The 22,782-nt window shown below is 43.2% G+C and overlaps 1 protein-coding gene across 6 annotated transcripts in view; it reads right to left on the bottom strand.

The window, feature by feature from the left end:
• FRMD4A (FERM domain containing 4A) overlaps positions 1–22,782 on the bottom strand; it is a 656,887-nt gene that overhangs the window by 223,922 nt on the left and 410,183 nt on the right. Inside the window, exon 1 of one of the 6 annotated variants that reach the window (XM_080647788.1) lies at positions 12,981–13,199. The exons of the other annotated variants lie outside the window; for them this stretch is intronic. The gene's annotated coding sequence lies outside the window, so the exon portion shown is untranslated. Of the gene's footprint in view, positions 1–12,980; positions 13,200–22,782 lie in introns of those variants that run through there. 6 annotated transcript variants of the gene reach the window in all.

The following is a 22,782-nucleotide window of genomic DNA, read 5'->3' as shown; positions in this document are numbered from 1 at the left end:
AACACATTTTCTACCTATTTTCCTGCTAATTTCCTTTGTATAAATGTACAATCAAATGTCCTCTATTTAAATCCAATGTTGTGTCAAATGACTGTGTATCTGCTGCTGGTTTAGCATTCATGTATTTGATAACCAATAACTCCATCACATTTTCTTGGTAACATGAATTTACATATTTGGCTCCAATATCAAATTCAATGTGTTATTTTTAATTAATTTGTAATTTTTTTTGCTTATGTTTGATTAGTAGGGTGAGACAACTCTATTTACAACTATGGGTCTTACTAAGCCATAAGTTATCACATTTAAAAAATAAGTTTTTTTTTAAATTATTGATTTTAGAGAGGAAGGGAGAGAGATTGAAACATCGACGTGAGAGGGTACCTTGGATAGGCTGCCTCTTGCACACCCCTTACTGGGGATCGAGCCCACAACCCAGGATGGAACCAGAGACCTCTCAGTGCATGGGGTAATGCTCAACCAACTGAGCCACACTGGCCAGGCCTATCACATTTTCATTGTAAATATTTTGTTGACATTAAAATGATATATTGGTATATGTGATTGAAACAGAATGAAACATAATAGGCACTCTATAATATTTTATATGAATTAATAAATATATATTAAAATAACATAGACTTATACATCATTTCAAGGGCAATTCCAAAATATAGTATTATACAACTTATTTTGCATTCAGTGAGATGTGATTTAATTTGCCTATTCTATGGAAACGCACCCCTAAATACAGGCTCAGGAACATGCACATTCTTTGTAGTTTATATTATCCGCATGGCCACATGTGGAATGAGCAGAATGGACATTGATCTGCCATTAGTAGGAGCTAGAGGTCTTGTCACAGAGATAAGAATTTGGGAATGGGTTTTCATTCCCATAAACAACTCTCTGTGTATCACTACAGTCAAACTCTCCAGTAGTCCTGGGATGTATGTGCTGGGGGTGGGAAGAGCCGATGGGGACTGAAACAGTATTCTAGACCATCTGAAAGCTACTGGAATTCCATTATTAGGTCTTTGGTGACTCTTAAAACATAGTGGGAGAACAGCCACGATGAAAACGGGGTGGCCCTCCAGGCCACCTGCTTCCCAGAACCTGCATGGGACAGGAAGCAAGCACTTGTGCCCTAAGTCCAGGAACCCTGTGCCCAGATGTCAAGTCCTCCAGGTTTCCAAGGAAGCACTCCAGACCAATTGCTGACCCTCATGAAACTCATGCTTAATTTGGACCAAATTCCCAGCGTCATCACAGCAGACAAGATCCGAGGAACAGGGGTATTCCAGATCTGGAAAGCCACCAGTCCTGCAGGGTGGTCCCAGCTCCAGAAGGTTCAGCAAACCCTTGCCCCTCCTCCACCCAACATCCTAATAAAAGGTGCAGGCAGGAGCCTGCAGTGCTTACATTAAGGACATTTTTTACAGCTACCTTTGATGTCTGTATGGGGCAGTCCATCTGGGCTGGAGCCTGCATGTTTATATCCCGAGTTCTCTGGGAAGGACTCTGTTGGAGCCTCGCTGGCAGGGATTTCTCCCACTTACACAAGCCGCTCTGGCAGTTCCTTCCCTCCACTCATCTTGTCTGAGGTTTCAACACTGGCCAGCTGCCCATGAACTACCCCAGACGCCTCCCAGGGACCTGCTCCTGCTGCCCCAGCTCCAGGCACAGGACAAGTTTCCAGAGCGGATGCATTTGTTCCCCCAAAACAGTTAAAATGGGGGTGGGGCATGAGGCTGGGAGAGGAAAGGAGATGGAGATGGGTGAGAGGGGGAGAAAGAAGATTCTGGAACCAAAGGAAGTCCCTTCCTTTCACCCCATTCTCTGATGTAAATGCTGTCACAGGAAATCATGCAGTGCCTTCTAATGCAATGGACATTGCAAATGGGAGTTCTAAGGCTATCCAGGGTGCTTGTCATTAGTGAGCAGTTGCAGCAATAAAGATGTTATGTGGTATCTATTAGGCAAATCAAAAATTCTAATTGCTCAAAGCTTTGGCAGGAGGTAATTACTGTGTTGACTACACATAGTGAAAAAGGATGAGACTGAGCCTACTGTTTGGGCTGTTTCCACAAAAGAAGGTAGGAGGAATATGTTTTTGCCTGTATCCGAACAGATTAACAGATGGCAGGGTTCCTAATCTTTCCTCTTTCCTAGTGTCTAAGGGTGTACGTGTGTCTTTTCAAACACTTTGGTAACCAAACTTGAGTGTATTTCCAGCATGTGCTTCAGAAAAACCCTGGAAATAAGTTTGTGATTAGATCACTGGATAAGGAAAGCCAAAACTTTAAATCAGTACAAATCCATGAGGCAGGGGTAGTGATTGCATCTGACATCCTTCAGTGTCTAGCATGGAGCTTTAAACACAAAAGTCTCAGTAAATATGACTGATTAAAAGCATAGAGTTATAATTCTTGATGGCGGAGATGGTTTCACAGGTGCAGACATTTGTCAAGATTTATCAAACTCGATGTGTACTTTCAATATGTGCAGCTTATTATACACCAATGATACATCAATAAACTCATTTAAAACATGTGAGTCAGAGATGTCCCCTTCACAAATCAAAAAAAGAGACATTGCCCTGGCCTGGTGGCTCAGTTGGTTGGAGCATCTTCCAGTACACCAGAAGGTGACGGTTCGATTCCCAGTCAGGGCACATACCCAGGTGGCAGTTTAGATCCACGGTTGGGGCACATATGGGAAGTAGCCAATCGATGTTTCTCTTTCTTTCTCCCCCCACTCTCTCTCTCTTCCTTCTCTTCTCTAAAATCAATAAAAAATTAAAATTTTAAAAAAGAGACAGACCACCAGGATGACAAGGAGATTTCAACTTGTGCAAAAGCACATCTCTTAGGGTTCTTCACATTTCCAGGAATTAACTCCCTTTTTTACATCGTATGTTCTTTTTATTTGAAGTGTGGTAATTACAATTTTTCTCAGACATGTCAAATTCAAAACTAAGCCATGGAGACTTTAAATATCACCTCTACAGGGCTGAGACCCACTTTGTATCTCCACTCAGACTTTCTCCTTTCCCAGGCTTGTATGAGTGCATACAAACTGCCCACTCAGCACCTCCATCTGTATATCCCTCCATCTGTATATCCCTCAACATCCCAAACTCTCTGTCCCAAACAGAATTCCTGACTTATCTTCTCCCCAAACCACCTTAGCCCACAGTTTTCACCTCTCACATACTACCAACTTTCTATCCCCATGTTCTGTTCTTTAGGCCCCAAAATTTTGAACTTTTCTCTTCATCTCACATCTTACATCAACCCACCCGAAAATCTTGTCGGTTTTCTTAAAATATCCAGACCCTGAACACTTTTCATCACCATCATTTCATCACTTTCGGGATTCTTACAATGGCTGTTACCTCTGCCTGCCTTGCCGTCTGGTTCCCCATAGCACCCTACCCATCCCTGTGCAGCCCAAGTGCTATCAGGGTGTGCCCCAGATCCACACTCTGCAATGGTCCCATGCCTCCATGCAGAGCCTTCAAGGCCCCATCTCTATGCTCCCTTGCTTGGTTTGTTCTTCCACACTCATCTCCTTGCTGTTTCCTACTCTGGGCCTTTGATGAGCTCTTTCCTCTGCCTGGAATGTGCTCCCCAGACACACTCACAAGGCTCACTCATCTGTTCACACACTTTAAAGCAGGGGTCCTCAAACTTTTTAAACAGGGGGCCAGTTCACTGTCCCTCAGACCGTTGGAGGGCCGGACTAGTTTAAAAAAAAAACCTATGAACAAATTCCTATACGCACTGCGGGCCCGGGACGAGTCGGCTGCTAAGCAGGACAGGCAGCGGCACCCGGTGGGCCGGATAAATGTCCTCAGCGGGCCGCATGTGGCCCACGGGCCGTAGTTTGAGGACCCCTGAAAGCTTTGTTCAATTATCATCTTTTCATAGTATCTCATCTGACTCCTGTATCTAAAACAGCAACCTTGTTGTACTTCCCATTCTCTGCTTTATTTTCTTCACAGCAATTACCACCTTCTATCACACTATATAATTTACTTATATAGTCACCTATCTCTTCCCCTTAGAATGCAATCTCCCTGAGGGCAAGAATTTTTGTCAGTTTTGTTCACTGACACATTCTTGGGGCACAGAGGCATACCAAGTGTGTGTTGACTGACTAACCAAATGAATGAGTTGTGGTGTCCAGATACTTTCTGTTATTTTGCCAGCTGGGGTTTGCAAGGCTATATCCATATAAAGGATAACTGTGCTGCATCCTTATTTTCTTCTCTTTGACAAGAAATGTGCAGAGAGAGTAGTCTGAGATGAAAAGTAGAGAAAGAAGGGCAGGTAAGAACACTATGCCTAGGCAGGGAAAAAATCATTGTAACTATGTGCAAACAAAAACTGAGACACACAATATACGTGAAATTATTACTCAATTTTGAGCACCTACCAAATAAGAGGCATACTATTAGGTGCTGTGACTCAGAGATAAAGTGTGGGAGAGCCCAGGCAGGTAGTTTAGTCAGTTAGAGTGTTGTTCCATTATGTTCCAAGGTTTCAGGTTCTATCCCTGGTCAGGGCATATACAAGAAGTAAACAACTACTGCATAAATAAGTGGAACAACAAATCTCTACTTATCTCTCTCTCTCACACATCAATAAATTTTTTAAAAAAAATTTTAAGAAGAAAGTTATGAAGAGATATATGTACAAAGATCATTGCAACAGATATCTGAGGATGCTTTGGGAGAATACAGGAGGAAGACTTGTTCTGCTTGGAGGAACAAGAGAGACAGCAGATGGCTGGAATTAAGGAATGAGCAGGGGCATCTTGCAGAGAATGATCAGAGGGGCCTCTCGATCTGAAGGACAAGCATTTGCAAGAGGCTGATGTCCAGAAAAGATCAAATGTGCTTGAGAAAGGCAAGTGTGTGTGTGTGTGTGTGTGAGAGAGAGAGAGAGAGAGAGAGAGAGAGAGAGAGAGAGAGAGAGAGAGAGAGAGAGTAAAGAGAAGGCCCTGAACTATGATGGTGGCAGTGGACATCTCACCCCAAAAGAATATGGGAAGGAAACATGAACAAGGCATTAGAGAAATGTATTATAAAAGGCCAGAAGAGTTAAATACTAGTAATGCAGCAAAGAGGAAGAGTGAAGGAGCTGGGGTAAGTCATTATCATGGGACAATGATTTTTAAGCCCTAGGAGGAAGAGCAACAGGAGTAATAAAAAACCATGGGTGGAGCTCCAATAACAAAGGAGGACTCAGGAGAGCATTTGTTCACCCTGGAATACCTCAGAGGGAGGCTCCTCTGGGGAATCATATTTAGGGAAAGTTGATAAATAGCCAAAGAATCAGCTGTTGCAAAGCCCATCTGACAGGTAACCTCCCCCAGTGAGGGTCTGATGAGAAGGGGTGAATTATGCTTTGTGTTGGTTTCATCCTCCCCTTCAGGGCTACAGGGACAGCTGTGTAACTCATCATCCTTGCTCTCACCTTTCTTACCTACAAACAAGAAGGTATGCTCACATAACAACTTTTTTCTATTTCCACTATAAAACCAAAAACCACTGTATAAAACTTACAGTTTATGGAATTGTTCCATTGGGTTTTGTCAGTTCTCTAGAAACGTGATCAATTCTATCCACAAGAAGAAAAGAAGACTCTAGCTATATACAGCACAGAGGACTGGCCCTGGACAGTAGCTCAGGTGATCAGAGCATCAACCAGCTATGCCTAGGTTGCGGGTTCGCTCCCAGTCACGACACATACAAGAATCAACCAGTGAATGCATAAATAAGTGGAACAACAAATCTCTCTCTTCCACCCCTCTTCCTCTCTCTCTCAAATCAATAAAATTTTTTACAAAATTAAAAAATACAGAAGACTGTGGTTTGGGGTCTTATTCTCAAAGTGTCAGATATCTTTCCAAGTGGGAAGTTAGTGATCTCTGTATCTAAATAGCACACAACCTTAGGAACAGGATGGCAGACGAACCAAACTGTGGTGGGTGACAGAAACCGTATTTTCCACAATAAAGAAAAAAGGAACCACAAACAAATACCAGGTTATAATTTCTCTCTAAGATGACAGGCACACTCCACCCTGTCAAGGCAAACGATGACCACAAGCTGTCTCTGAGGCTTCACCTAAAATATACCCTTGTCCTGGATGTAGCCATAATGTTCTATAAATACTTTCCCTGTTTTTATATTTGTGTCATGCTCTGATTCTGCTGCTTGTGTGTGCCTGTTTAATCTATCCCAGAAGATGAGCCACCTATGATCTTGATTTATTTTATCTAACACCTAGGAGGCTATTAAGTGCATAAATAACTTTTGATGACTATTATGTAAGTTGACATGTTGATGTCTCATGCTACAAGGAGACTCTCCCAGCATTTGCCGTGGTCAGGTGTGGGGTGCAATGGGGAAAAACTCCCATGGGCATCCAAGACACTCTCGGTTTGAAGCTTATTTCTATCATTAACTTGCTGCACTAATTATTTGGGTGAAACATAAATAAGAAAACAGGAGCTGAAAATATTTCTACTTAATGGCAATGAATGGAAGTAACTAAAGAATTGTAAACAGTATTTGGATTTTTGCTTTTGTTGCTAAGGAAAAAATGGCAATACCACTGATTAACAAACCATGGGTAATTCTTATTTCCATTCTCAAATGTTTTCAAGATAAAAGCCCTAAGAGTGTTCTGATGATTTTTGAAGATTGAAGACTTTCAGAAGGAAGGGTGATGGGATCCATTAGTACAAAGGCAAAAGCATATTTCTTCCTCCCCTCCCACAGCTGGCCCTCTTCATATAGATGTTCCAGGACTCACTGGGGACCCAGGGACGCAGCAGGAGGTCCCCGTGCTTAGGAGGCCTTCTCTGTCCCAATAAGGTAAGGAACACTAGTGTGATGCCTTTACCTGCAAAATCCTTCCTGGAAGGCCAGGTGACATTTATGAAATATCAGAGCTAAGGGTTGTTCCCCTTAATGCAACTTTCTCTTTATAAAATTCACATCAGGATTGTAGGTAAGGAGGTAACATTTATTTCAGAGGTATCTCCATTTCCATGCCGACTGGCCTTCTTCCACCCCAGTGTGTTTCAATTTCGCCGCCCCCGCCCGCCCCGAAGTTACCATTGTTAGCCATGTGACAAAAGCAAGCCAAGTACAGAATACAAAGACACATTTCTTATTTTAAGAGTCTCCCATGTTTTTTTTTTGTGATAGGTGCTTCACAGGTATTATCTCACTGGCTCCTCTGAATGTAACTTTTCTTAGAAATAAAAAAAACTGAGACTCAGAGAGATTCAGTAATTCACCCAAGGCCTCATAGCTACTAAGAGGCAGAGCCAGAAATCAACCCAGGGCTCCATGACACCACAGCTCCACTCAATCTGCCATACCAGGCTGCCTCACATAAAAATCCTGTCAGGCGGTAGGAACTCTAGTCTTGGCACTGCAACTAGGACCCTGGCAAGGTCCCCGAACATCTGTAAGCAGCTCCTCATTTGCAAAAATGATCTATATACCCACCTTTAACTGTAAGACTCCGTCCATCTGAAATGTTTGACTTGACTGATAACCCCCAAATATCGTCTGTGCATGGTTCATAGACAACACTGCACATCTGGTGTGACTTCAGCCCCTGCTACTCTGCTGTATTCGGGGCCTCTGCTCTCCTGCCAAGACCTGCAGGCTACATCTGTGCTACTGGTCATTCTGTAGTTACTCTGTTACAAAACACTCAGCCATCCCAATAAAAGGGGATTGAGAAGGCAGAACACTGCCCTCCATTGTGTTCAGCTCCAGTCTGGTTCTTATCCTCACCACCCTCCCTCTTTTCTGCTCTCTCTCTCTCTCTCTCTCTCTCTCTCTCTCTCTCTTTCTCTCTCCCTCCCCTCACACCCCCGCCCCCCAAAAGAGCAAGAAATCTCCAATATTTATTGGGGGTAGCCAGTGGGAGCAGAGAAATGGGTAAACCCACACTGCACTTCCCAGCTCATTTTGTAGGTATATCGCCCAGCTCCAGATGGCTCCACACTATTTGGTCTCCTAGTTCACGTTTGTCACATCTATAATACTTGTTCACAGGCATGTGGTGAGGGTATAATTGTGCATTTTATGGTTATGAATGGCACAGCCTGGCAACTCTCCGATTATTATTTCCATTCGCTGTCATGCATTATCAATCTAATTCCCCATTACACGCCATTTTTTGCATGCATTCCTCACCCAGCAAGGACAAAGAAAGTGCAAAAGCCCTGTGAAGAAGACTCTATCACCAGAAGAACAGGCTGATTTTGATGGAAATTGGGAAGTTATAGCCTCCAATTGGGGGGACAGCTTTGGGCTAACTCAAGGTGAAAGTTACTGCTAAATGGTTTAGTATTTTGCATCAGTACCAAGACTTCTGGTCCTGAGGTTGGCAAGGTATTGCTAACTGTGAAAAAGGGGCCATACTACAAGATGGACTAGGAAAAGATCAGACACAGGAGGACCTAACAGATGACATTTCACTTTGGACCACTCGGATTTCCAGATTTCTAAAGACACTTAAATATATTGATGTTGGAATGTGGGCTAAAAAGTTCACTTAGTGCTTGACTTACTCCTACGGAACCTAGTGAGTGTCCAACATGAGCAGAGGGTTCAATGCTGTGAGCATTAAGTGAATAGAAAGTATGTGGTAACCATGAATTGACAAATAACTGCTAATAAGATAGGATAGCAATAAGATGCATGAGGATATAGTCAGAGTTTGGGGAGAAAGGTGTACAAGTACAAATGTTCTTGACCATGGACAATTAGTTTCTTCTTGTGATACATCATGGAGTAATTGGAGCTCCAATTTTAAAACAAAAACACCCCCAACCACCACAGATAGAGATCTGGCTTCCTAACAAGCTGGATCCTACACGCTACATTTCTGAATTAGACTAAGCTTTGCCTGAATGTTTGCACAGGGGTTATTCACTCAGTTCAAATGGAGGCAACCAGCTCACTCCTTCTTGATTATTTGGTAGTAATAAGGCCATGGAACTAAACCAAAGCTCTCAAATTCCCTATAACAATCTTGACCTTCATACTTAGCAATAATTTATATATGTAGTTCGAGAAGAATATATGTTCTCTTTTGGGAGACAATACCGAATTTCCACGGAATCAATTAAGAATCGATTCAGCACCCAAGGGAAGCAAGAATGCAATCCACTGAACAGTAGAAACAGCTCTGATCATCTTCTGACAAAGGCATAATGATAGGTATTTTTAGGAAAACACTATTAGCGGTGGAACAGGCTGCCTCAGTGTAAGGGTGTGCCTAAATCATTCCTTATAAGAGAAAGACATGCTGATCCCATGGGACAGAGGAAGGGTGTCAGCTGACGGATTTAGGGAACCAAAAGGAAACTGCTGTGGAGAGAATTTTTGATAAGCCAGTTTATGCTGATTCAGAAAGCTTCTTCCAGAAGAGAGTAGTGAAACCAGCAAGCCTTTGTGTGCAATGGTAACCCTGCAGCCCAGGGGAGCTAGTGAACCAGCTCTTGAGATTAAATGGCCTGGGAGAAGCAATCACATAATTGTAAACCACTACCAAGGTGATTCGGGCGGATGATGGCTACAATGAACACCCTTCCTAACAAGCTCAGTTATTAGTGGCCACTTTCCCCAGATTCTTTCAGTCTTTGAGCTTGTTGTAGGAAAAGTTCAAGTACCTGTGTATCCTACATAACCGATGGAGTGATCTCTTCTCTTCCTTTTCTACTTCAACTCCTGCCTTTTAGGAAACATCCAGTGTCTTCTTTTGTTGCTTTAATTCCATTTGCAGAGAGTACCGGACAGCAAAGAATCAGAAAGGGACATGGTTGAGTGAACAGATAGCCAGTGTCCTTGGAGTTCACAAGGAAATGTGGGCCTGAGGCACCCGCTGATCCTGTCCAAGAAAAGAAGCTCCTCTTTTCACCTCCTTTAGCTCAAGAAGAACACAGTTTTTAGAATTTAGGTCAAATAATCATTGGAAGGTCTTTATTCCATGGTTTCTCTTCCCATGAAGTCTCAGAAATAGTTTTTAATGGAAATGCTGGAATTTTACACCTAAATAGAGAATTTCTGCCACAGTTTTTGACACATCAGGTGCTATCCAAAATATAAAGTTATAAGTTAAAGTCATTGATGAGTCCAGACTTACATACCCTCATACTATGTAAAGAGTGGTTTAAAATTACTCCATCAGCTATTTAACTGTTAGCATGTCTGTTTCTCATTTTGAAATATTTATATGGAAGTTCTCCAGAAGCTATACTGTTCTTTTTTTAAAAAAAGGTATTTACACATGCTGTATATTTAAGAACAAAGCTTTAGATTTGAAAGTACTCCTTCATCTTTTCAGTCATTCAGTTTGTCAGACTAAATGCAACTCTTGTAACAAATACGTATATGGCATGTGAATAGAACTTTAAGTATTTTACTTTCACACACATACACACATAGAGGCATCAATAATGTGACCACAAATGACATATTTATGCAGTAAAGTGAGTAAAGCTCTTCCTTGGACAAGGTCTCACTTTACCTCATACTTACTGAAAGACAAAGGTAGCCCAACAGGTCCCCTCAATACCAAAGTCCCTGGATCTTTCATCTCATCACTGCCTTTCCCGTCACAAATAGGCCACACTTGTTTCATCAGCTCATGAGGGTTGACTGAAGGGCCCTTCCTTCACACCTCTGGTATACATTCTATTCCACAGAGCTTTTTCCAAGTTCTAGAACCCAAGCAAGGGCTTATACTTGGCTTTGCCTTTGACCTCAGACTGTAAAATTTGCTATTATGATAAAATGGAGCACTGTACACATCTGTAACGCAGTTCTCATGGATTATTAAATCAGCAACTCAAGAACCTCAAGGGGTCTTGGTTTCCCCAACAACAAGATCATGCTAATGGTAGAAGCCACCTGCCAAGCTATCAGGGGACTTGGCACCAATGTCTACAAATTACACAGAGGCCCTGTGCCATAAATAACAAGTCTTATTAATAAAATTAGTTGAAGATGAGAGCCAAAAAGATGATAGCAATAGCAGGGACAGATTATACTTGGTCAGAACAAAAGAGGGTAGAGAGATTTTCTGATCCTCATTTCTATAGATACGTTTCCCCTTTAATACAAGAAGAGTTTCATGCTATTGTTGTTGTTTATTCTAAAAGGTTACTTCTACACATACAACTTTACACGTTAGGTGTTACTTCATTTTAAGTTATCTGAAAGCAATATTCTACTCATTGACCAAACGATATAGTGTTGATTTCAAAGCATGTCCAAATATTGCTTCCAGTTAAACTGTGCTATGTAACCTCTCAGGACCAAATGGATTCTGACCTATGTGCATCAGGACCCTCATTCCTGTTGTGCCTTAACTAAACCCAAATTTCATTTGCAACAGAATGGATCTCTCAGCCAACAGAAATGGTTCATCCTCTGAAACTCCAGATTTCAACAGACAAGCAATACTTCAAGGATCAAAATCAGATTTCTGCTGATCTGGAGGTTTGCTCTTCTGGCCTTGCCTAAATCAGACTCCAATGAAACAGGAGGAAATTTTATGAATGAACTTGAAGCAATTTGAAGACCAGAAACAAAACAATGAAACGTGTTCTCCCATGCTCTCCCTCAAACCCCACTTTGCTGCACATTTTAAGGAGGGCACACAGTTCTATAAGTGCAAGGGATAGATTTTTGCATCCAGCCCTGAGGTACTTTCCCCAGGGTCAGGGTGGCTTCCCGGGGTGAAGTCAGCAGTTAGCTCCTGGCTCTCTAGTGCTTTCCCACAAGTCAGAGTCATGCTTTTGGAAAAAAAAAATGAGACTTATGGATGCTGAGGTGGAAGGGGTTATGAGCAGGTGTTCTAAACTCAATCAGGTAAATGCAGATCAAGTCGCCCAGGCCAGGAGTCTAAATACAGTCAAGGCAACTCCAAAATTGAATAGGCTGTGCAACTGAACGGCTGGGGTTTAAAAACGTGCCTTTCTTAGGTGTTCTGAGAATGCCTTCCATTCAAACTGAAAGAAGCCAGAACAGCAGCAGCAGCAGCCTCTGCTGGGATGTTCCATTCATAGGGGAGAGAGAGCTTCCTCCATTCATGGAGGGGTCAGGAAGTCCTTTCCAGCATGGGATGGCCTTTCTCAGCCAGCTGAGCTTCCAGGGCCTGGTCATGGCTGCATCCTTCAGAATGAGTATGTCTATTAGGTAGCTACAGCCAGAGTTATTATTAGTACAGCAATCCCTTGGAAATCCCACAGAATTTGCTTGAATCTCCTGACCAGTTACTCTGCTAGCAAGGCATCAGAGGAAGGCAGTTCCTGATTACACATCGGCAGCTCACACAGCTTTCAAAGTGCACTGGTTAATCTTTTCTAAATGCAATATGTACCAACGTTTGGGCAGCTGCCTGCAATACAGAAGCATTGCCTGGGGTCATTTTTAAATGACCACGTACTAACGGGGGTTTCCTCCTCTCCTCCTCCCCTTTCTGCACCAAACTTGCTGCAGCCATTTGGAATGTAAAGAGCAGTCCATTTTGGCAGTCCCCGGCAGCCAGCAGTCAACCGCCACCCTTGTCTGAAATGTTCCCTCCTTCATCCAAAGAGCAGAATTCCCCTGACATTTCCATAAAAATGTTTTTTAAAAATCCCACCTGGTCTGCATACAGCAATGTCCTTTCCTTTCTCCCTGGGTAAATTCAGAGAGTTCAGTGCCAAAGCAAAGTGCCTGTAGGGGAGGAGGGGGGTAGCAGAACGGAGTATACTGCGGGTCACACGTGGGGTTTGCACTGAAAAATGTCACATCCGCGACATTATATATTCTACGCCCTGCGTTAAGAAATGTCATGTCCCTTTCACCGGCCCAGCATTTAAAAATGAACACAGAAGTACTGCACAGTCCCTTGCCTCCCTGCGATCACGGCTGGGAAACAAAGACACATTACCTTTTATTTGTTGCGCGTCCCAGGGAGCCAAGGAACTTCACGTTTGCAGCGGCGGATCCACGGAAACCGGCGTTCCATCCGCCTGGGAGCGCAGGCCGTGGCCTACTCAGTGGCATCCGCGCCCGGCGCCTCTGCCTCCGCCGCCCCGCCGGTCCCGCTGCCTCCGCCCAGCGCAGCCGGCCCTCCGTCAGGCCATAGCCAGCTCGCGTCTCTCCCGCCGAGCCTGGCCGCACGCCCGGACGCCCCGCCGCCGGCCCGCCCCTCTCCCGCCGCGCCCGGCCAGCGGCACGGTGTGGGCGCCTCCGCCCCTCGGTCCGCGCCACGCCCCCGCGCACACAGCGCGCTCCCCCGGCGCCGGTGGGGGCTGCAGGGTCCCACGCGAGGCGGGCGAGGCGGGCGAGGCGGGTCCCCAACCCGCGCCTGGAGCACCGGACAACAATGAGCCCGCCCGCGCTAGGCCGGCCGCGGCCTCCTAAAGCCCGGGAATCCGGTCACCCTGGGCTGGTGGCACACGCAAGTAGGGACAAAGTTAGGTCCTGAAGGAGGCTGCGGGCCTGGAGAGGCTGTGCGGGAGGAAGAGAAGGGAATCTAACACGGAGGACACACACACCAAAAACATACCGAAAAACCCCACCCCGCGAGCCGGAGAAGGAGGCGCCTTTGGCTGTGCTTGGCTGAAGGTGTAGCGCCCCTGAGCTAGACCAATTTTCTTGAATTTTAATCTCCCCTCAACTCTTGGGGAATAGAAGTTCCTGTGTGAAAACTATTGTCAGGGATTCGCAACAATTACTGGGGAAAGGAGACTTCCATTTCCAGGCCCTGGGGGAGGACAACCTGACAAGTATGCTTTGCAAGAAAAGAAACAAACTGGGAGAATATCCCTACCAAGAACAATTACTCAATTCACATGTCAAGCCTAAATGTTTATTGCTTCAGTAGCTCAATTTGCCCCAGACACATTTTTTTTTCCCCCATGAATTGTCAAAACACAGTTGATAAAATAAAGGGCGAAGTAGACAGGGGCACCGCTTAGCTAAGGGGCAAAAGCTAGCTTGTCTCAGGAATAAAATTTTTAGAGTTCATACATGGCTGAATTTCCCAGCATCCATCCATTCATCATCCATCCACTATTCAAAGGCGAGAAAGGTTCTTCTGAAGGAGACCCTGGCAAATCCAGCACCATGATTTCCAGGGCACTGGCAGGAGTAAAAACTTACAAACTTTGTAATAATAAGAAATCTCACAATCCTATCTTCCAGAGCACACCCATTGTGTGTTCTTCTCTAAAGATCTCTGAAGAAAAATTTTGAGAGTTCAAGAGATCTCACAATCAATAAAGGGAAACTCCGTGTACAATTAGTGTTGGAGGTAAAGGTGAACATGTGGGTTAGAACTGCCTGTCTTACTTCAAGCTGTCTTGGTCACATGCTGGTGACTGGGGACTCACATGATTCTTGGGATCTGAGTCAGGGGAAGCTGTTTCTGCACGGGATGTGTCTGCATTTTTGGAGCCCTTGAGGATTGTGCCAATGCTAAGTCCAATTCTTTCCAAATGCAATTGAAGCCCATTTCCTCCTGTCCGGAGGCCCTCAGGGGAGTGTTATTTCTTTGGATGCAGGCTGTTTCCAGTGCTGGTTTGTTGTGACTGCAACACTTAGTAGGGGGTGACTGAGGAAATGTTCAAAACTACCATTTCTCTTCAGATATTTAGTTCCCATCTTTAGAAGAGTCACTGGCTTCCTTTTACCTGCTGCTTTTTCACGTGGCCACTGGAATTCTCAGTATGTACTAAACTGAACCTGTCCCACCGGAAGTCCAGGTGCCCTATCCCACTACAGAGCATCTGTCCAATCCCCACAAGCCAGAAGTAGGTATTGAGGGGTCTTTTATCACCTTCCATTCACTCATTCCCCATGTTCAGGTTGTCACCAAGCATTCCTCAAAAATAGCTCTGGAAAGTTCCTTAAGAGCAGCCCCTTTTCTGACTTGCTCCAACAGCGCCTGGGGTTGGTTAACCTGTGTAGATGAGCAGCCCCTGCCCTAGCCTTCTGTGCACATCACCTTGCAACAGTCTCCAGCAGCTTCCTGACTAGGTCTTGTCTCTGAAACCCTTTCTCCACGTTCGTTGGAGTAACTCTCCTCTAAAACTCAGATCTGGTCATAGAACTTGTTCACTTAAACCTGTTCAGGACTTCCCTGACTCTTAGAAACAAAGTCCACACTTCTTCAGATGACTAGAATGGCCTGAGCACCAAACCCCCCTTATCCATCCAGCCTTATCTTTTGCCACCTGACCCCAACAAGGTCCACTCACCTTCTGTGCCCGGCTCCCAGGTTCTCATTTATCTCCTTGCTATCCAGCAGCCAGTGACTTTAGAAACAACACAGATCATGTCTCTGCACAACTTAACCATTGTCGATGGCTTCTCATTGCTCTTGAAGCATCCTCTCCATCTTCCTCATGTGTTAATCTCCCTGTCCCTTTATACTTTGCCACACAGGCCACCTTTCTGCCCTTGCACAACTCTTCTCTTTGCCTTTGTATTTCTCATTCTTCCTGGCCTGAATGCCCTTCCACCCTCATACCCTCCTCTTTGTATAGCTAGCTCCTTGTCATCCTTCAGTTTTTAGCTCAAAGGCTGCCTCCTAGATGACCTTCCCTGTTCAACACATGGGGAAAGGCCTCTTCCAGGTACTCTTTGTATCATTATCATTTACTAGAGGCCCTGTGCATGAAATTCATGCACAGGTAAGGTCCCTAGGTCTGGCCAGTGATCACGGCCATCAGCTTCCCCACCTCCCAGCCTCCCCACCTCCTCCTTCCCCCACTCCCTCATCACCTCGCTGCTGCCTCTGGTCACCTGCCATGTTCCGTGCCGCCCCCTGGTGGTCAACATATGTCATAGCAAGCAATCAAATTCCCAGTCTCTCAGTCGAAATTGAGAGGACAATTTGCATATTAGCCCTTTATTATATAGGATTTATTTCCTAACACTTCACCACAATGGGTATTCATAGCCCCATGATAAGGTCACAGACCGATTTCAGACTGCCTGGGCTTGCATATTACCTAGGCCACCTGCTACTTGTGCAATCTTGGGCAAGCTTCTCTGTGCCTCACTTTTCTTATCTAGGAAACAGGGATAAGAACACTGTCTACCTCATAGGGTTGTTATGAGGATTAAATGAGTCAATATATGTGAATCATTTAGAACAGAGCCTGGCTAAATATGCTAAAGCCCTGTGAGGGCCCTTATGTGTTTTATTCTCACTCTTTCCCCATGGACCTGGGTTAGTATATGGCACAGGATCTTTTTACCTTCTAAGCCTTTTGTGTTTGGCTACAAGACAGAGAATAAATAAAAATTCCAGGAAGAAAAACCTTATTTGTAGAATTTAAGTACTAAGAGAAATAGGTCATGGTAAAACTTGATGAATGAGATAAAATTCAAACTTAATTTATTTGGAACTTAATGAAAATATAGAGAAAATATGTTCTCTGTTTCACCAGTTGTGATGCTTGGAGTTGATGGATGACAAGCTCTGCCAGTCAGAATTTTGTAACGGTCTGCTTTTCACAGAGCAGCCAATGTGGCCACAGGGAATGCAGGCAGTTACTTGTAAAGGCATAAAGAATCAAAGGATCTTTGCAAAGTGTTGGTCCATCTGCCCGCCCTAACATACAGTTGTGATGAAAGAAGATAGTGTTTCCATTTTCAGCTCCAGTTTGATACTTTTTGAAGAGTCTAACTGAAAACAACAACAACACAAACACCAACAAACAAACAAAAAACAAAGGGCAGGCTGGTTTCTGGACATTCACCTTTGTGTTTTGCTTTCACGGCTGGAGAAGTTTCAGAAAGAAAGAGAAATACTTTTTCTTTTGCCCCTGCAGAAGGCAAGACCTGAATACCTGGGGCTCTCCTTGCCTCTCTCACACAATTAGGGATCTTTGTTTTGAAAAGAGCTGAACTCTCAAAGACAGGAGAGGTGGTTTATGGCTTGAGAGTGGGGATCTAAAAAGGGATGGAAAAAGGTCATAGCACCCCCCCCCCTCAGAAGAAGGGAAGGGGTGACAACTGTATACAGGCCTCAAGAAGGCACCTGTCAGCAGATAGGGCAGCATGTGGATGCTGGAGGGGGGTACTAAGTTCTAAGAGGTGTGTCTTAGGCAAAGGATCTTGGGGTTCAGCCAGGAGGGATGGGGTCTTTGGCTTTAAATGGACCTCAAATTCTTAGATACTGAGCATCTCAGTGGCAACTAATCTTGTCTTGAGGTACAATGTGAACTAGGGAAGAGGAAAGAATGAGTGAATTCCTACCTTCTTGGTGAGCAAGTATGTACTAGTAATCAAGATTTAAGTGGGTTTAGAGAAATAAATTAATGTGTTTTTTTATGATCAAAGTTGGATAGCAAAAATTATGCACTCTATAAATAAAAGTACCAAGTTCTTAACTCTGAGATCTGAAGTCATAGCTTCCCAGACAGGTGGCATCAGGAGAATGGATCTGAGTCTGGACTGCATAATCCCTTTCTAAGAGACAGTAACCAGGCCCTGCTCTGAAGGTCCAGTGTGACTTTGAGTCTCTTGACTTTTGGGTAACCATTTCTTCACCTTTAAAATGGGCCCTATTATTATCTTTCTTCAGCCTTATGAAAACTATGGATTCAACACATTATTCCAAAAACCATACAACTGATAACAACTGATAGCTAACATTTTTTGAGTATAGACTCTGAGCCAGGCACAGTACTAAGAACTTTCCAAACATTAGTTAACTGGATCAATACAAGATGTTCTTGAGGTGGACACTATTTTTATCCATTTCTACAGATGAAGAACCTGGTATTTAAAAAAGGAAGCAATGTACTGAGACAACAATCACATTTGAACCCAGAGTCATTCTTTTGAGATCCTGAGCATTACCTTCCATGGTTGGACTACCACATGGTATCCCAAAATAAACAAACAAACAAACAAACAAATAAATAAAGCAGGCACGCACAGTGAGAATGGCCACAAAGTTCCTTTACGTACAACTATTAATTACAGAGTGAATGAAGCGCAGTTGGATTTTGACAGTAAGCTATATTGTTCCATTAGTTCCTAAACTGTACCATATGGACAAAGATTTACATTTTATTTCCTGTCTTTCTGGAGAATAACACCGGCATCTTTTCCCTCCACCCTCAGCCAGTTTTAAGAAGAGGCTGGCTAGCATGGCTCAGTGGTTGAGTGTGGGATCAATGACTCTCGCTCATCTTTGATGTTTCTATCTCTCCCTCTCCCTTCCTTTCTGAAATCAATAAAATATATATTTTTTAAAAAAGAATAAACAAAGACCCCTTTGGGGAAGGTTATAGTGCTTGACTGGTTTTAAGTCACTGCTATTCCATTTTTATACCCAATCCTTTTTCCCCTTCTCCCAGGTCAATGAGAGACCAATGATGAATCACTTCAATCAAAAAGGAAGAATGTCAGCTCCCCTTATGGCCTAAGTAAGTACTTAAAACCATGGTCCTTGGGGTATATGAAGAACTCATTTAATAGCTGTGCTTTATTTCATTATTTTTTTTAAATAGCAATGTCATTTTAATAGCTATGTTTTATAATCTTGTTATGTTCTCATTATATTAGATTATTGCTTATTATTCTTTCCTGTTTGGGAATCATGGTTTAGACCGCCTCAACTCATGGCAACAAAAACTCAAGGCAAGTCTTTCTGAAACACAGAGAAGGATCAATCAAGACATCACAAGCTATTAATGTAATTTGGAGCCCCTGGGAGCAGTTTTATTATAGTGAGCACCATAGTATAAAATTGGTATACATTACAGATACACTCAAGTACATAGGTTCCCTCTCTCACCAAATCTTTTCTGTTTATTTACTCAGAAATATATATATATATATGTTAATAACTAGTTAACACTTGGCACTTACTAAGTGCTAGATACTGATTATGTGCTTTATATATAATAACGGATTTAATCTTCTCAGCAGCCCCATAAGGCTGGTACTCTTAGTAACCCCATTTGCGGGGAGAGAATGAAAGCACAGGGAGAGGATTTATAGCCCACCTAAGGTTCTACAGATGATAAGTAGGCAACAGTCAATTACCAAACTTGGGCAGTCAGACCTCAGAGTCTGCATTGATAATCCTCACTCATCTTCCAATTGTCAAGTATTTGGAGGCCTCACATCCCTTATAGTGCCTAGCACAGTGTCTCTCAGCTGGTACTCAATACTCGTTATTTATTTGTTGGCCTTTTGTCACATTACAAAAGGGAGCTAAGACAGAAATATTTGTGAAATTGAATGAAAATATTTTTCAGCAAATATTTCTTTTTCAGTTGTAACTACAAAGAGTGTGAAGTCTTATGTACAGGTGACATCAATCAATCAATCTCTCAAGGAAGCAACAAGAATGTATTAAAATGATGAGTCGGCAAGGGAGGAACAGCCCCAGGATTTGACAGACACAGGCCCCTGTGCCTTAGGAAGAAAAGGCAAGTCAGTCTCTTGGAGGTGAGATGGGGCTGGAAGCTATCATGGAGTGATGTGATGATTTCTCCTGCAACCAAATACAAATCACTCCTACCCCCAAATTATAACAGCAAGGATTACATTCTAGTCCACGTTATAAACTAGAGGTCTGTGCAGCACTTTCTAGGGTCCTGACTTCACCAATAGGAAGCTGGCTAGGGTATTTGTTGAGGTGGGATTGGATACATAAGATTAGAACTCACAAAGAAATATCTGGGTGGAAAATTTTAAATGTTGGGCATGTCTAGTAGCAGGCTGCTCCCAAATATGCCAAAGTGGCATACTGATTATTTCAAATTAAAATTTCTTAAGAAGCAACTGGTACAAAAAGGGCATTCTGACCCTCCTCTGTCCCTCTGAGAATGGGAAAGAAATCTTTCATGTGAAAGGTACCCCCTCCCTGCACCAGGAGGAAAGAGAGACATCCTTATGACCAGAGATAGATAATGCAGGGCAGAGAAGCCTGTATACAAACTTTGTTGCCTTTTACTAATTTACTATCCCAAGACAAAACTCTCCTTAGATTCCTTACTAATTAAGCACCCAAACCTACATTTCTTTGTCCATCAAATACTCACAAATTTATTGTTTCTTTGCATAAAAAGTATAAAAGTTGCTTGCTTTGGTCATTTTCTTTAGGTCTCTATTTACATGAGTCCTCCCAATCTCCTGTTACTGTCTCACGGCCATTTAACTCTTAGACCAGCCTGAAGAACCTGGAGGGCAGAATAAAACTTCTTCCTCCCCAACAGTATACACAGAAGGCATCTGTACCTATGGAAAGTGATGAGATCATTGAGAAGAGGTGCTCTAGGGAGAAAGGAGATCTTGGGACCTAGTGCTAAGACAGTGGTTCTCAGATATAAGCCAGCAGCAGGATCACCTGGAAGATTCTGGGTCTCACCTGCTCATGCCTCCCTGGAGTTTCTGATTTATACATAGCTCCGGATTAGGAGTGTAAGAATTTTCATTTCTAACAAGTTCAGGTGATGTTGCTGCTGGTCGATTAGTACCACCGTTCTGCCACTCAGGCCTTCATTTCGCTCCAGGCATTCTGCCCTCCCAGGTATCCTCCCAATAGCTAGGCTTGCTCTAGCCCCAGGGCCTTTGCATTTCCCCACATATCAGCAGGAATCAAGCGGGCCCTTTTTCAGGTCTTTGATCAAATGTTACTTTACTAGTGAGATCTTATCTGACCATCTTACTTCCATTCTTTATTTTTTCAGTAGAGAGAAATGGAGCTAAGTTTTATTTATTTTTCATAGCTGTCCCTCAATTTTTTAAATGCCAGAAATCACAGTGATGTATGATCATTTTTCTTAAAAAATGGCAACTCCTCCTGCTTGCCCTTCTGTAGCTGCCCTCTCCCTAATCCCTTCTCTGTTTAATTTTTCTCTATTGTCCTTACCAACTTCTAACAGACTATATAACTGTATTTTATTTATGTATTTGTTTGTTACCTGGAGAGCAAGAATTTATGTCTATTTCTGATTCTTCTGAATCTATGTCAGTCATTTGCACATAGTGAATATTCAATACCTATTAATTAAAAGAATAAATAAGGCCTGAGCCAGGTGGCTTAATTGGTTAGAGCCGTGGTCGGCAAATTGCCGCTCGTGAGCCACATGCAGCTCTTTGGCCCCTTGAGTGTGGCTCTTCCACAAAATACCACGGCCTGGGCTAGTCTATTTTGAAGAAGTGGCGTTAGAAGAAGTTTAAGTTTAAAACATTTGGCTCTCAAAAGAAATTTCAATCGTTGTACTGTTGATATTTGGCTCTGTTGACTAATGAGTTTGCCGACCACTGATAGGCCAAGGTTGCAGGTTTGAACCTCAATCAAGATACGTACCAGAAGCAACCAATGAATAAATAAATAAGTAGAACAACAAACTGATGTTTTTCTCTCTCAAATAAGTAAGTAAATAAATAAATATTTAAGGGTAATTAAAATGAATAAATGAACATCCTCACATGTAGAATTGTGGTATTAAGAAGTTAATTCTGATGGAAACCCTTCCATCAGAATTAACTTCTTAATACCACAATAGGAAGGGTTTCCTATCTGGTGATCTCCATATAAAAAATAAGATATAACCATGTTGCTCCATTTTGAAAAATACTCTCCTCTTGCACCTGGGGTAAGGTCAAAGGTCTTGGCAGGTATTCATCAGTAGGCACTGGTTAGGGCAGGAGCTGACAGGGAGCAGACTCTGCATGGTCCCTGGCTCCTTTTGCTTACTACCTTGTTATAAACAGGGGCCTCCCACTGGTTCAGTCTCACCACTCACTCTTCCCTGCTGGCATGTCATCCCCAGCCAATGAGAAACTCAGGCAAGTCCCTGTTGCTTCTTGCTTCTGCTCACACTCTAGCTCTGGGCAGAAGACCTTCCTCCCCTTCCCTTCCCTTCACCTGGCCAACTCCCTTCACTCTTCACACTCATCTTCCTGGCTGCCATCCCAGAGGTCCCCTCTAGTGCTCTAAAACAGCCCCTGCCTATCTCTATACATAGCACTTTATTATAACCATTTCTGCACATGTCTGTTTTCTTTACCCCACTGGGGATTTCTCATGGGCAGAAATCAGGGCAACGCTTTGCTTATTTTTATTTGGAGAATTTTATTTTTTTCTAAATGCTCAAAATTTGTTGATTTGTACACTGTGTATTTAATTTTGCTTTACCACTTTCTTCGGGCCAAGCATGTGATAATTACCCAATAGATTTTTATAATTAAATCCATCCAGCTAATAAATAAAAACAGGAGAAGCATCTGTGATGGAAGAGAAGAGCGTCTGACCAGTGTTTATATGCAATTTCATGTAATTGTCTCATAAAGGCGGCCTAAATTACAGTCAGTCTGAAACTGCAAGCAGGCTCTGTCTCTCCTAAATGAGCTGGGATCAGGCACCACACTGCACTGCAAACATCAAAGCCCAGTTTGGGGAATCCCTGCATGTGCTCTGAAGATTCCTAGAAGCGCTCACTGAGGCCTAACAAAGCACTTAATAATCTGAGAGGGATGCCTTTTTCATCTCTTCTCTTAGTCCCTACTGAGTAAACTCTAAATTGTTTGGATGTTTGCTTTGGGAAATAGAAGGTGCTTCCTTCATTTATATTCTTCTAACATCTCTCATGTGGTCTGGAGAAGACCTTCCAAGACCCTCTTCCTATCCCACCCCCTTTTTCACTCTCAAAAATTCAAAACAAGGCAAATCAACAATGTGGTCTGAAGTGGAGACTAAGCAGAGACCCAGA

The sequence above is a fragment of the Plecotus auritus genome (assembly GCF_963455305.1).
Source record: "Plecotus auritus genome assembly, chromosome: 1".
In the NCBI taxonomy this organism is placed as follows: Eukaryota; Metazoa; Chordata; class Mammalia; order Chiroptera; family Vespertilionidae; genus Plecotus; species Plecotus auritus.
Note: the sequence above shows the minus strand (reverse complement) of the source record. Positions and strands in the feature narration are given on the sequence as shown.